The sequence below is a fragment of the Adiantum capillus-veneris genome, chromosome 18, assembly GCF_014529385.1.
Source record: "Adiantum capillus-veneris isolate H3 chromosome 18, ASM1452938v2, whole genome shotgun sequence".
Lineage (NCBI taxonomy): Eukaryota > Viridiplantae > Streptophyta > Polypodiopsida > Polypodiales > Pteridaceae > Adiantum > Adiantum capillus-veneris.
This window is the reverse complement of record NC_140948.1, coordinates 152,372,905-152,385,377: the sequence shown is the minus strand read 5'-3', so window position 1 is coordinate 152,385,377 and position 12,473 is coordinate 152,372,905.

The window sequence follows — 12,473 nt, the reverse complement described above, 5'->3', positions numbered from 1 at the left end:
TTTACGATAGGTTTTCCCTTGTTTAAAGAATTCTTAGGACAATCTTCCGGAAAGTGTCCTCCATTTTTGCAACATTGTATGCAATAGGCTTTAATTGGTTTGAGGTTTTTGTCAGGCTCTGGACATTCGTTCTTCCAATGGTCATCAACACCACAGTTATGACAGTTTTCTATTCTAGGCTTCGTCATGGGTCTTCCCATGGGAGTTCTGACACCTTCATTAGCTACATAATACATTGGTGCGAGCTCTCGTGGAGCATAAGTCATGGTTTCTTCCATTGGTGGTGGATGTGAACTATACCAATCTCCTTCTACCATTGCTGTAGATGGACTAGGCTTTGCATAGGATGTAATAGGCACTAATGCTTGTTCATCTATGACTCCTTCAGAGTGCATGTACTTTACAGGCACTGCATTATGTCCTAGATTCAGAGGTTGTTGTCCCAATACAGGTTGAGGTCTTTCCATACCCATTGGTGGTATTTGAGCTTGGGCCATATAAGGTTGATATCTGTACATGGGTTGTCCTTGTGGCCTCATGGGCACGTACTGAACATTCCCATCATACTTTGGTCTGAAGTAGCACTCATGGGTCTCGTTCGTCCATTTACCCTCGATTGCACATAATTTTTGTGGCCTAATTAGTTGTCCCTGTGGAGGTATCCCTTGTCGTGGTCCTTTCATAGGTGCTTTTTGCATATTGTTCATCATGTCGTTCATCCTTTTTAGCGTATCTTCTATGGCTGAGAGTGGTGCCGCAGCAGCCGATCCCACTTGTGCTGGTTTTGTTGAATATCTTGTAATTGTCTCCTAGGTCAATCGCATCAGACACACACGCTTCTAGGGTTGTACGCTTTTTATTATAGAGTATAGCATGAAGTTCTTTAATTAGTACTCCCTCCAGAAACAAGGATATAAGTCATTCTTTTTCAGGTATCTCCATCTCTGGTCATCTAGCAATGTATCGTTTCATTCGAGTTGCACAATCCTTAACAGACTCACCATGTTCCTATTTAAAGCTGTAAATTTGAGCTACCATGTTATGTTTAATCCCCGTTTTGGAACAAGCAGCTACAAATCCTTGAGCTAATGTGTTCAAGTCCATGATTGACCTTGGTGGAATGTTTTGGAACCATGTCAATGCTTTTCCTTCTAATTTCATTCCAAACCCCTCAAATTGAATCTGGAAATCGAATATATGTTCTGCTCTTAGCACTTGCTTAAAGCTTGCTAAGTGGTCGTATGGATCCCCTGATCCACTATATTTTCTGACCCAGTTTTAAAAATCAACTGGTTTGACACGTTTGTTTGGTTCAACTCTAGGTCTTCTGGGAGTTGGTTCTGTTCCAAGTCCTTCAAACCAGTCTGTTGGAAATAGTGACTCATGCAGCCCTGGACTGGCCGGTTTTCTATTTGATGAGGTGGTTTCTGGTTTCTTCACATTACTCTCAGATGATCTCTCACGGTGTTCATCCCTTGGAATTGTTTCTGGTCCTTGCCCTAATATTAAATCATGGATGGAATACCCTTGGTATTTGGTTTGTTCTGCCTCCTCAGGAGTCATCATAACAAAGTTCTTGTTATAAAAATCCCTAAACAGGTAGGTTGGTAGGTTTGATAATCCCTTATCTTTGATCTTGAAGATATAGATGATCTTCATGGCTGTTAATTTTCCTGGTTTGGCATGAGAAGTCCACAGAAGATCTTTTATGTTTCTATCTTCCCAGCAATAGACTCCGATCCTAGGATTATTCGTACTAAGCAGTTTCAAAGGCTTCAAGTCTACTTGATCGTATCCTTTGAATTCTAAAGTTGGTGGTCCTTCTTTTGTTGACATATCTGGGATTATAGTGTTTACTTTTAACCCCCATTTGTCTATCACGTTAGGGTTTTCGACTTGTAAATACCGAGTTCCGTTTTGATCCATGTACATTTTTCCTTATTTGTTTGCCCTAACCTCTTCTTCGAACTCAATACCATGGTCATCAATGCGAATAGCATACTCCTCATTAGGGTCCAAGTAAACTTGGGCTCCATGATGGTTAGTCTTGTAAAAAGATGGTATATGCTTATAGCGCACTGTCGTTCCGGTTTCCGAGTGAGTCAAGTAAGAAGACATTTCGGATGTTGAATCTGAAAAAGTATTTGGGACTTCTTCAGGAATTGTGTGCAAGGAATTTCCTTGATTCACGCTTTCTTCGGTAGATACTCTACTGGAGGTTTCTCCAAGTATGCCCTGATTTCCTAGTACACGACCAAATCTAAGGTTCATATAGACTTATGAAGCCCTCGATAGAGTACTCACCTTTGGATTGACTTGTCGTCAATTTCCACTCGATTCAATTGCAACTTTTTGTCAAGCCACTGATTCCTCGTCTGCAACTTGATTCCTGTACAAATTCAATCATTACCTATTCTTCTATAAAGACAGTAGAGCTCTTGAGAACTCTCATGATTGGTCTTTGTGTATCACTTCAAATAAAGCTCTGGGAGTCAAAATTTGACTTTCAGATTCGGCTTTAGCAAAATTCAAAGGTTTGATCTGTAATCTGAAAACTGAGTGTATCTCTACCAATTTTGATCTAATTGAACCCAAAATTTCCCTATGCCTTTATATTATGTTGTTCTATCATTGTATATGTTCAAAAGTAAAAAATGATGTCTCTGGATAGCAGAAGTAAATAATCACGATTATTTACTTTTGTCAAATTTTTGCACTTTTTTGATAGGTTTGGCAAGTATACAACTTGTTAGAGTCTCTAGGAAAATTGCAACACGTTCGGACCAATTCTAATCAAGTTTATCAACTGTTTGGTGTCCGCAGACTCTGATCTTGAGAATATGGCTTAAGTCTCACTTTTGGGATCTAAATTTCACCAAAAGTGATTTGTAGTCTACTTGATGTGCTTGACCTTGTGGTATACTCAAATTTGCAAAATCATCAAGTTTTGAAGCAGATATAAATAATCGTGATTATTTACTCCAGCTATATTTTTGCAAGTTTTTGCCCCAAATTTGAAACAGATCTGTTAAGCACCTTAAGTTAAGGTCACTAGCCAATTTTCATCAAGTTTGGACAATTTTTGATCAAATGGTCATCACTTATCAGTCCGTAGACTAACTTTGCAATTTTAGTCACAATTTTCACTCCAGTGGTCCAAATCTTACCAAATTTGATTTGTGGGCTTATTACAACATGGTGAAGCTAGTTGTATGCAGACTTGGTCAAAAAAGTTAAAAAATAAGGCAGATGTAAATAATCGTGATTATTTACTTCTGACAAATTTTTACAAATTTTTGGTCAAACTGAGCATATACACATGTTTATCACATCAGCATAAGCATATGAAACAATTTTCAAACAAGTTTCGATAAATTTTTCCCAAATTTATACTCAAGATTCAAAAAGTCAGTACAACTTTAGTTTTTACCCAATGTTTTGCCAATTTAGTGATCCAAATCTTTTGGGCCTTTACAAAAGTTGTTGGTACACATGCAATGAGTCAATGGTATGAACCTTGGCCAATTTAGAGCAGAAAGTTAATAATCGTGATTATTAACTTTAGGCTTGAAATGAGCATTTTTTTGCAATTTTCTCAAAGACAATCTTTACATGATGTATTTTAAGCCTATGAATCAAGTCAAAACTTAATTTGGCCTAAAATGTCAAGAAAAATTAAATAATCTGAGTTTTGGCCAACTCTTGAAATTTTTACCTCGAAGTGTCTTTGACCTTACACACTGGTTCGGACAACTCTTAGGCTTACTCTCTAGTCGGATTGAGTGGATTCGAGTCTTTTCAAGCTTTCTAGCCATAGACCTGAAATTTTGCAACTTCCAATAACAACTCACACTTGATTCTTTCAGAAAGAGAAATGTTTTGAAATCCACCTCGGTTCTAGATTCTCATGCAATGGGGTTGTGGAAAGTGTCCACAAACACTCGTTTTCTTGTGTTTTTTATGTTTTTCAGAGTCTTGATTTTTCTCGTCTACCAATCATTCTCCAAATCCTAATCTAAATCTACAATCCTACAGTGCTAAAGTTACTCAGCAAGTACGAATATATCCAAGCTAGCTCTACACAACAAAAGACGACAATCTTAAGCTATGCCGCTTCTAAAAGAAAGTTTTGAACTCTAGGCGAACCTACAGGAAGTTACAGGACAACTACACAAGACGCTCGTGTTTTTCCCTAGTTTAGGTCTCTTCGATCCCCAGCAGCGGTGCCAAATGTGGAACGCATGTCTAACCTCACCATCCTATCTTATTGCAGTATTAGCGAGAACCACGATTAATTTGTCAAACCATGGGACGAAGCTGATTCAACTAGTGCATAGAGGCTATAAGAGGTTGTCAATCTCTTGAAAAACAACTAACAACTCGTATCTAACTCAAGCTACAATCAAGTGACTTAAATCACCAAAAGCCAATCGCTCATCGGCAAGCAATTTACATCCGTTACAGCATCAAATGACATCCAAACGTAATGAAACTTCTAGGACAAGTTTATAAGACCTAAGAACACATGCCTATGGCCTCAAATCCCACTTTAGGTCAAGTTCCAAAATCGTGATTATTAAAAGCAATGGATTTTTGACCTAGTCGTTTTTGACACAGAATGCATCTAAATGCTTAGCAATGATGCCCCAATACCCCGCCTATGCTTAGTTTTCGATTTAAAAATGTAAATTCCTAGTTATGATAAAATTAGGCCGTGGGTCGACGACGCTAAAAGCTACGAAATACTGTGAATGTCTTACATCAATGTGTAGAGCTCTTACCTGCGCTTGCAATGCAACAAAAACATTCGCAATGTGACAACCGGAGAGGGAGTAAGAAGCGTGAGAAGAAGAGAAGTGAGCGCCATTAGCTCACGCTGTGTATTTCTTATCCAAAAACTTATAAAAAACTTACAAAAATTGGCTTTTATACCTTAGCCAAGGTTTTTGGGTGGTCAAAACTAATAATTGGAGTTCTACCAAAGCTGGGAAATGACTGGCTGATAAAATATGGAAGCTTGTAGCCCCGGCTCATTAATTACAAAAGTTTATCCGAGAAAATAGGAGTTACAATATTCCCGATTTATCAAAATGAATGATAATTGTTTTACAAGGAGAACTCCGAAAAATGATGTCCGTGTTAGCTTGCTGCTAACAATTTTCAATTTTCTTCCACTCATCCAAATATCTTTGAGCTTCTACAACACAAAGTCCAACATGCAAATCAAAAATTTCATCTACTTTCCTATCTATATCATCGGCACAATGAACCCAATCATATGCAACACCAAGATGCTGCACTTCACTATGCACCCCCTCTGAATAAGCATCACCAAATTTGGGATCAGTTTGCCACATTGGTATCTCTGCATCATAAAATCTTGTTGAAGAAGGAGTCTGCACCCCATCTAAATCATCACTTTGTATATCCTCAAGTACATACTCTTGCTCATCCAAGGCCTTAAAATCATGTGTATCCAAACCCTGTAAATTTGATACACCCAAGTCCTATAGATGCTTATGTACATCCACACCTTGTGAATTTTCACTTATGAATAGACCTTGTAGATTGTATTCCTTTCTTGACCCCGCAAGTCTTTAGCTTCAACCTTTACTAAGGACTCTACAATTCCAAGATTTGCATAGACAGCTTGCATAACTTTTTCATCATCTTTATCTTGTAATAGCATATTATCATTAGGAAGAGAATGGGGTCTAGGACGGCCTCTTTATTTGGCAGTTTAAGGAAGTCAAACCTTTTGTATTAAGAAAGTAATCAAAGGACAACTTTTGAATTCAAACAGGCAAAATGGCTAGTTTATTTGAATTCAAAGTTTCCCCCCGAAATGGAATTTAAAATCTAGCCGTTAAAACCATATCATGTAGTATATCTATGGAAAGAGCTCGACATGCAGATTGTAAATCTATGATCTCCACTCAAATCGAAGATCATATGTGGGAGTTATGGAAGGCCAAAAATCATAAAATTATCCACCTTCTTTTTTGGGGAAAAGTGCATCCTTTGACCACTTTTACACATCTCTTACACACCCACCATTCTTACATACATGGCGTATACCTATTCGTCAAAATTTTAATTACCTTCATAAGCTCATGGAAAATAAAGAGGCCCTCCTACACCCCATCCTCTTTCTAATGCCACAAGCAAGCATTCATCAATAGCAGTTTCAAACTTAGCTTGGATTTACTTGCAAACCTCTGCATAGGTAGGCACATTAATACAATCCTCATCATCTTCATACATGCTTGGACCCCATCTTTCTCTGATGATAAACTCTAAACTTGCTCGCGCTACATAGATTTTAGTGTTGAAAATGAAATCTAGGATCACAAACCTGCCAAATTTAGAATGTTATTCTCTTTGGCACCCCATGGAGCTCCAACTCCATTTCATAGCGATCCAATTATCCTAATGGATCCAAACCATAAAAAATCCTCTATTGATCAAAAACTAAGCTTTTGGCAGTTTCAAGGGCTCATTGCTACAATCACTACAACAAAAAAATGTGTTATCGACGCAGATATCGACGCGGCCCGTTGCTATCCGCGTCGCTGTGAAACCAGTCGCTATTAGCGACGCGCATAGCGACGACCATAGCGGAAAATTGTTTTCTTGGGCAGAGGGCAGGTAGCCTGGCATGTGCCCAATTAAAAGATGGACACGGCCACAACCAGACTTCCTACCCTCTGCCCAAGAAAGCGAGCAGCACCAAAATATCAACCATGCTCTCGCGCGGAAAAATTTCCACAGAGTTCCCTTTGTTTTTACATAAACTTCTCAAAAAAAACCATATCATGTATACGCCTCTTACATGCTATCCATGTAGGATCTCACATGAGATTTAAAAAAAATGAAAGACAACCGTACCAACTGAAAAGCATAGCTATAACTTAAAAGCATAACCATAACGAACCATAACCATAACTTAAAAGCATAACCATAACCTAAAACCATAACCGGCTACAACCACTTTGATCAAAACCATAATGCAGATAACCATAACCATAAACAAAATTAACAATAACCATAAGCATAACCAGAAAGAGAAACAATAACTGTTTATACAATGACAATGACAATAATCATAACCATAAGGGAAACAATAACTGTTTGAACACTAACTGTTTGTACAAAAAAGAGACACAAAAGCATGTCTGTGTCTCACAAAGCATATAGATGAAATATGGTCCACTAATGACTAGGCATCGCAACCTGCACATAGGATAACTCACAAAATTAGTTTTGATATCACTTCACATATACTGACTTAATTAAATCAACTCACACATATTAACGTCTCACCTCAAGCGATCAGCGAGACTGTAAGGCCTCCCAGTCTACAGGCTCTCCTGAAGCTTCAAGATCATTCAGTACTTCATAGATACCTCTGCGATATCCATCTGACTCCTCCTCGCGTGATGGAGCTCAATGCATCGCAAGATTCTGCGTCTATACACAAATCAAAGTAATAAGAATAGACGATTCATCGCGTTTTAAAAAATGCCATAGTTAAGATTGGATTAGAAACTCACAAACTCATAGCGAAAGGTGTGGAAGCCTCCGCTGCCAAGATGAGATGTCCCCCTAGTCGTCTGTCGTACGTGCTCGGCCTCACGCTGCTGTCTAAACCGCGTGGCCGCTGTCCGCTCATCCTCCCTGATCTGCAGCCACGTCTCGTGTGGGATGCCCAAAGGCTTCGGCGAGCCGGTCCTGAAAGCCCTCCGAGCTGCATCTTGTTGATGTTTGATGGTGTCCCATGCAACACCCTTGATCCACCGCGCCGAAACAAAGGAAGAACCCGGAGCAGGCTGGTACTCTCTCAGGATGGTCTCCACTATGTAAGTGACTTTTTCCTTTTCTTGCTGACCCCAAGACGTCAAAATGCTGGTCGAAAACTGCAGCTCCACGAGCTGGCGAATCTGCTGTCGCATCTCAGTACAGACTCTATCCATGTCAACAGAACCATCTCCCCATACAGTATAGAGCTTGGAGGCACTAGGATCGTGTGCCCCCCAAGGTGTCCGAGGTGTGCCAAGAGGTGTGTCGAGAGGTGTGCCTGGGTATGACGGGGGTCGTGAGCGAGGAGGGGTCGAAGCATCTGTGGACCCTCCTCCACAGCAACCACCATCGCCACCTGACGATCGCCGAGATTGGCGAGTGCGCCTGTGCTGCGGAGATGAGGACGTACCTGCCTCTGCCCCACCCCGAGGTGTTGAAGCGGCCGTGATGGGAGAAGAAGGCATCGTACCCATAGGCGTCCTGAACCCCGTAGGCATCCCCCCCTAAGCGTCGGACCCTCGGGTGTGAAGCCCGGAGACGTATTACCCGTGCCTCTGGCTACCCAGTACTGAGAAGCCTCTGCCATCTGAGCAGGCGTCATCCGTGTAACGAAGCCCATGAATGCATCTGCACTCATGGAAGCGGGATCTGGAATCTCGTTTGCCATACTAAAGTCCTGCACAAAGAAAGTAAAATAAAGCGTCAGAACACAGTTGTTTAAATTAACTTTAAGCCTAATTTTAAATCAAAGTCTTCACACAAACACTTACAGGCCTAGGCCTCGATGAGTGAGGCATCATCGATAAGATCTTGCACCGTATCATCATCTATCTCTAATTGCAAACATAACTCTATCCCAACTCGTTCTGGCAGATTTTCTTCATCCATTGCATCTTCATCTACAAGTGTCAATTCTGGCTTGGCTGCGTCATCCCTCGTATATCTGTCAGCTTTCTCTGCCATACCTTCGTCCATCTCATCTAATGTCATAGTAGTATGGACGTCGTCTGACTGACTTTCCTCCAGGAGATCTTGCCCTTCAAATACTTGTTTATTTCTTGGAGCAACCTGAACCACAAACCACCATTGTCGCTCTCGAGGGTCTGATACAAAGACCACTTGCTCACAATGTTCAGGGAGAGCAAATGTGTCGCTCGCATCTGTCCAAGTCTTTGTAGAATCTATTTGCACAAGTTTGTTTCCATCTCTGCGTACCGTTGCATTGCGACCAGAATTAATCACCTTGAACCACTTCACATCCAACAAAAACATCTCAAACCGCGTGAAGCTTACTTTCAGGATATCTGACACCAAACCACAATAATCCAGGTTGCTAGTGCTCTCATTCTTGTCTCTAGCACTGGCCCTGCTCTTTTGCATGAAACTAACCATTACCCCACTGTCAAACGTGTTTCTTCTGCTGTCAATTTTTTGTGTTCTGAAATGCTTTCCATGCGACCACAGTGCCATGTATGTATGATACTTCCAGTCACATCCAATAGCCAGCTCTTCCTCTTCTAGAGATATGGGTTCTCCAATCTGTCGAGTTGCTCTCACTGTCTTGTCCAACCATGCCATTGTAGGGAATTCAGGTAGAGGAGCGAGATATTCTGGCAAGGGTAAGCCTCTAGTCGTTCGACTTCGCCCGAAATCCTGTCGCTCTAGATTGTGTCTCTCTTTCTCTTCTTCGTACCTTTCAAGCCATTTTTGCATTGGCGCTGAATTTAGTATACAGAACTTCATGATCTTTTCTCACATGGCCAGGTTCATTTTCTTCGGCACCCCTTGCCCTTGCGGCTCCTCTCCCACCAGTCTTGCATCCTCCTCATCGCTCCACAGTCGAGGAATTTCTGGGTTAGAAACGGATAGAAATTCGGTCGTCAATACAAGAGACTCTTGCACCAGCCATCCTTCTACCATGCTCCCCTCTGGACGCGCTTTTTGGTGAACAAAACCCTCAAGTGTTTTCATGAACCGCTCTAGAAATAACATCCAACGGCTATGGACTGTACCTGCCACTGCAACCTCATCTACTACATGGACGAGCAAGTGCATTTGGATAGTTAGGCAGCTCGTGGGTAGATACTTCTCAATCATGCAAACTGCCTCAATGGAGTTAGCCCTAGCGGCTGCAATAGATTCCTCCCGTATCTCCTTGGAAGAGATCCACCGCACTATCTCCGAAATCTTGTATATGCAGGTCCGCACTTCCTTCGTTAAACACCCCTTGATCGCAATTGGAAGAATGAATTGCAAGAACTTATGCCACTCATGCGATTTCAACCGTGACAGTTGATCGTCACGGGTGAATGTTGTCTTGAGACATCGCATATATCCTGTTGGCGTCCTGAACTCTGAAATCACCCTTTTCAGTTGTCGCTCTTCGTTTTTTAGCAATACCCATGGCGCTCTTGGAAGTTTTGTTTGACTAGCTGCATTGGTGAAAGGCCACAGCTCTGGCATCTTTCCAACCGACTACAAATCATCTCGTGAAGCTTGATTGTCTTTCATTCCCATGATTGTCTTCCAGAGGAGCTCTCCCACATTCTTGAATATATGCATTGGATCCAGCAAATGGTTAATTAGTAGATCACCCCAATACGGCAACGTATGGAGAATGGACAAACGTTTCATTCCTGGAACAGGTTGCCCCTCATGTTGCTCCCATCAGCGACGCCACTCTTGTACATGCATAGGACGACATTTGACGCGACCAAGCTGGCCTTCGCGCAAGTGATGGCCATCTGGAAGATAACGGTGGTGGCCTTGATAAATTGTCTTTCGAAGAGAGGTAGAATAGCGCACATCCAAAGACTGCCCGCAAATTGGACATGCTTTGTATCCCGAAGTTGTTAGTCCTGCATATATCAAAGCATGAATCAGGCCAAGGCAAAGGGCTTGCGAATAACGAGAATTTTGTAAATCAATAACCATTACCAAAAGCTTCTCCGTATCCTGGCCAATCATGCATAGTCCACATAAGAAGTCCATAGATCCTTGCATGCTGTTGTCCTACTGATTCAACCGCATCTGCTATGTTGATCCCATGCCATAACTCCTGGAGCTCGTCAACTAGTGGAGCTAGATAAACATCCATGTTTTTTGCTTTGAACTTACCAGGTACAATCAAGCTTAAAATCAAATGACCCTTCTTGATAGCAAGCCACGGCGGGAGGTTGTAATTGATAAGGCACACAGGCCAAGTGCTCCATGACGAGCTTCTCAAGCCAAATGGATTGACTCCATCCATTGCCATGCCCAAACGTGCATGAGCATGCAATATTTTCCTCCATGTTAGGTGATGACGTTTCCATCTACAACGATTATGAATGTTGTTTTAATATATATATATATATATATATATATATATATATATATATATATATATATATATATATATATATATAATATATATATATATATATATATATATATATATATATATATACTCCTCACAATGTAAACTACCTCCCATTCTCTAGTCTTGCCCAATCTCCGTACACCTCGGTCCAGAGGTGTACGGAGATCATGACCACCGGGTCAAAATCTCGTCTCTATTGGTCAAATCCTATATGGGTAGACACATACGTGCACTCCCAGGTGTACATGGCAATGCATGTAGCAGGCAAAACCCCTTTGCCTCTTTTAGTTCCATAGTTTCTTCTCTGTCTACGTACCCTATCTCTCGTTCTTTCTCTCTCGATCTCGCTCTCGCTATCTCTCTTTCTCTCTCGATCTCTCTCTCTCTCGCTATCTCTCTTTCTCTCTCTCTCTCTCTCTCTCTCTCTCTCTCTCTCTCTCTCTATCTCTCTCTCGCTATCTCTCTTTCTCTATTTTCCTATCTCTCTCTATTTGTCTATTTTCCTATTTCTCTGCCATAACTCTTGGATCTCCACTTCCCTATCTCTCTCTCTCTCTCTCTCTCTCTTCTCTCTCTCTCTCTCTCTCTCTCTATATATATATAATATATATATATATATATTATATATATATATAACTCTCTTTCTCTATCTCTCTATTTCCTCTCTCTCTCTCTCTCTCCTCTCTCTCTCTCTCTCTCTCTCTCTCTCTCTCTCGCTCTCTACTTCCCTATCTCTCTATTGATTGAACGAGCGACTAATCTAGGGAGATCTAGACGCCCACGACTGCGGAGGACTACACAACATCGACATAGGCTACATCAGAGGATCTAGCTAGGTCACTTTGGCTCGACATGCACAACGTTCGTTCAGAGTACTGACCATGGAGGAGATCTACCTATCCCAACTAGCTCGTTTAGCCGTTTAGTCCACACCCAGCAGTTTAGGACTCCATAATATTTTATTTTGTCATCTTCTTACTCTGACTTTGTATCAGATCCATCACATTGTAACTTTCTTGTCTCATGTCTCATAGGTCACTTTGGCCTTTCGAAGACGTTAATATAACATTTCATTTCATTTCTCTCTTTAATTTTTTTTTCTTTAGTTTTAATTTCCTGAGCATACATTAATTCTCTCTCTCTCTCTCTCTCTCTCTTTCCTACACACACACACACACACCGCTCTCTCTCTCTATTTCCTAAAATTTTGTATTTAAACCCCTCCTTTGGAACTCACGTTATACACTAACATGATTACATAGTGCACCCCAGAGTGTAAAACATATTTTGTAGCCCATGCCAAACACTAGCA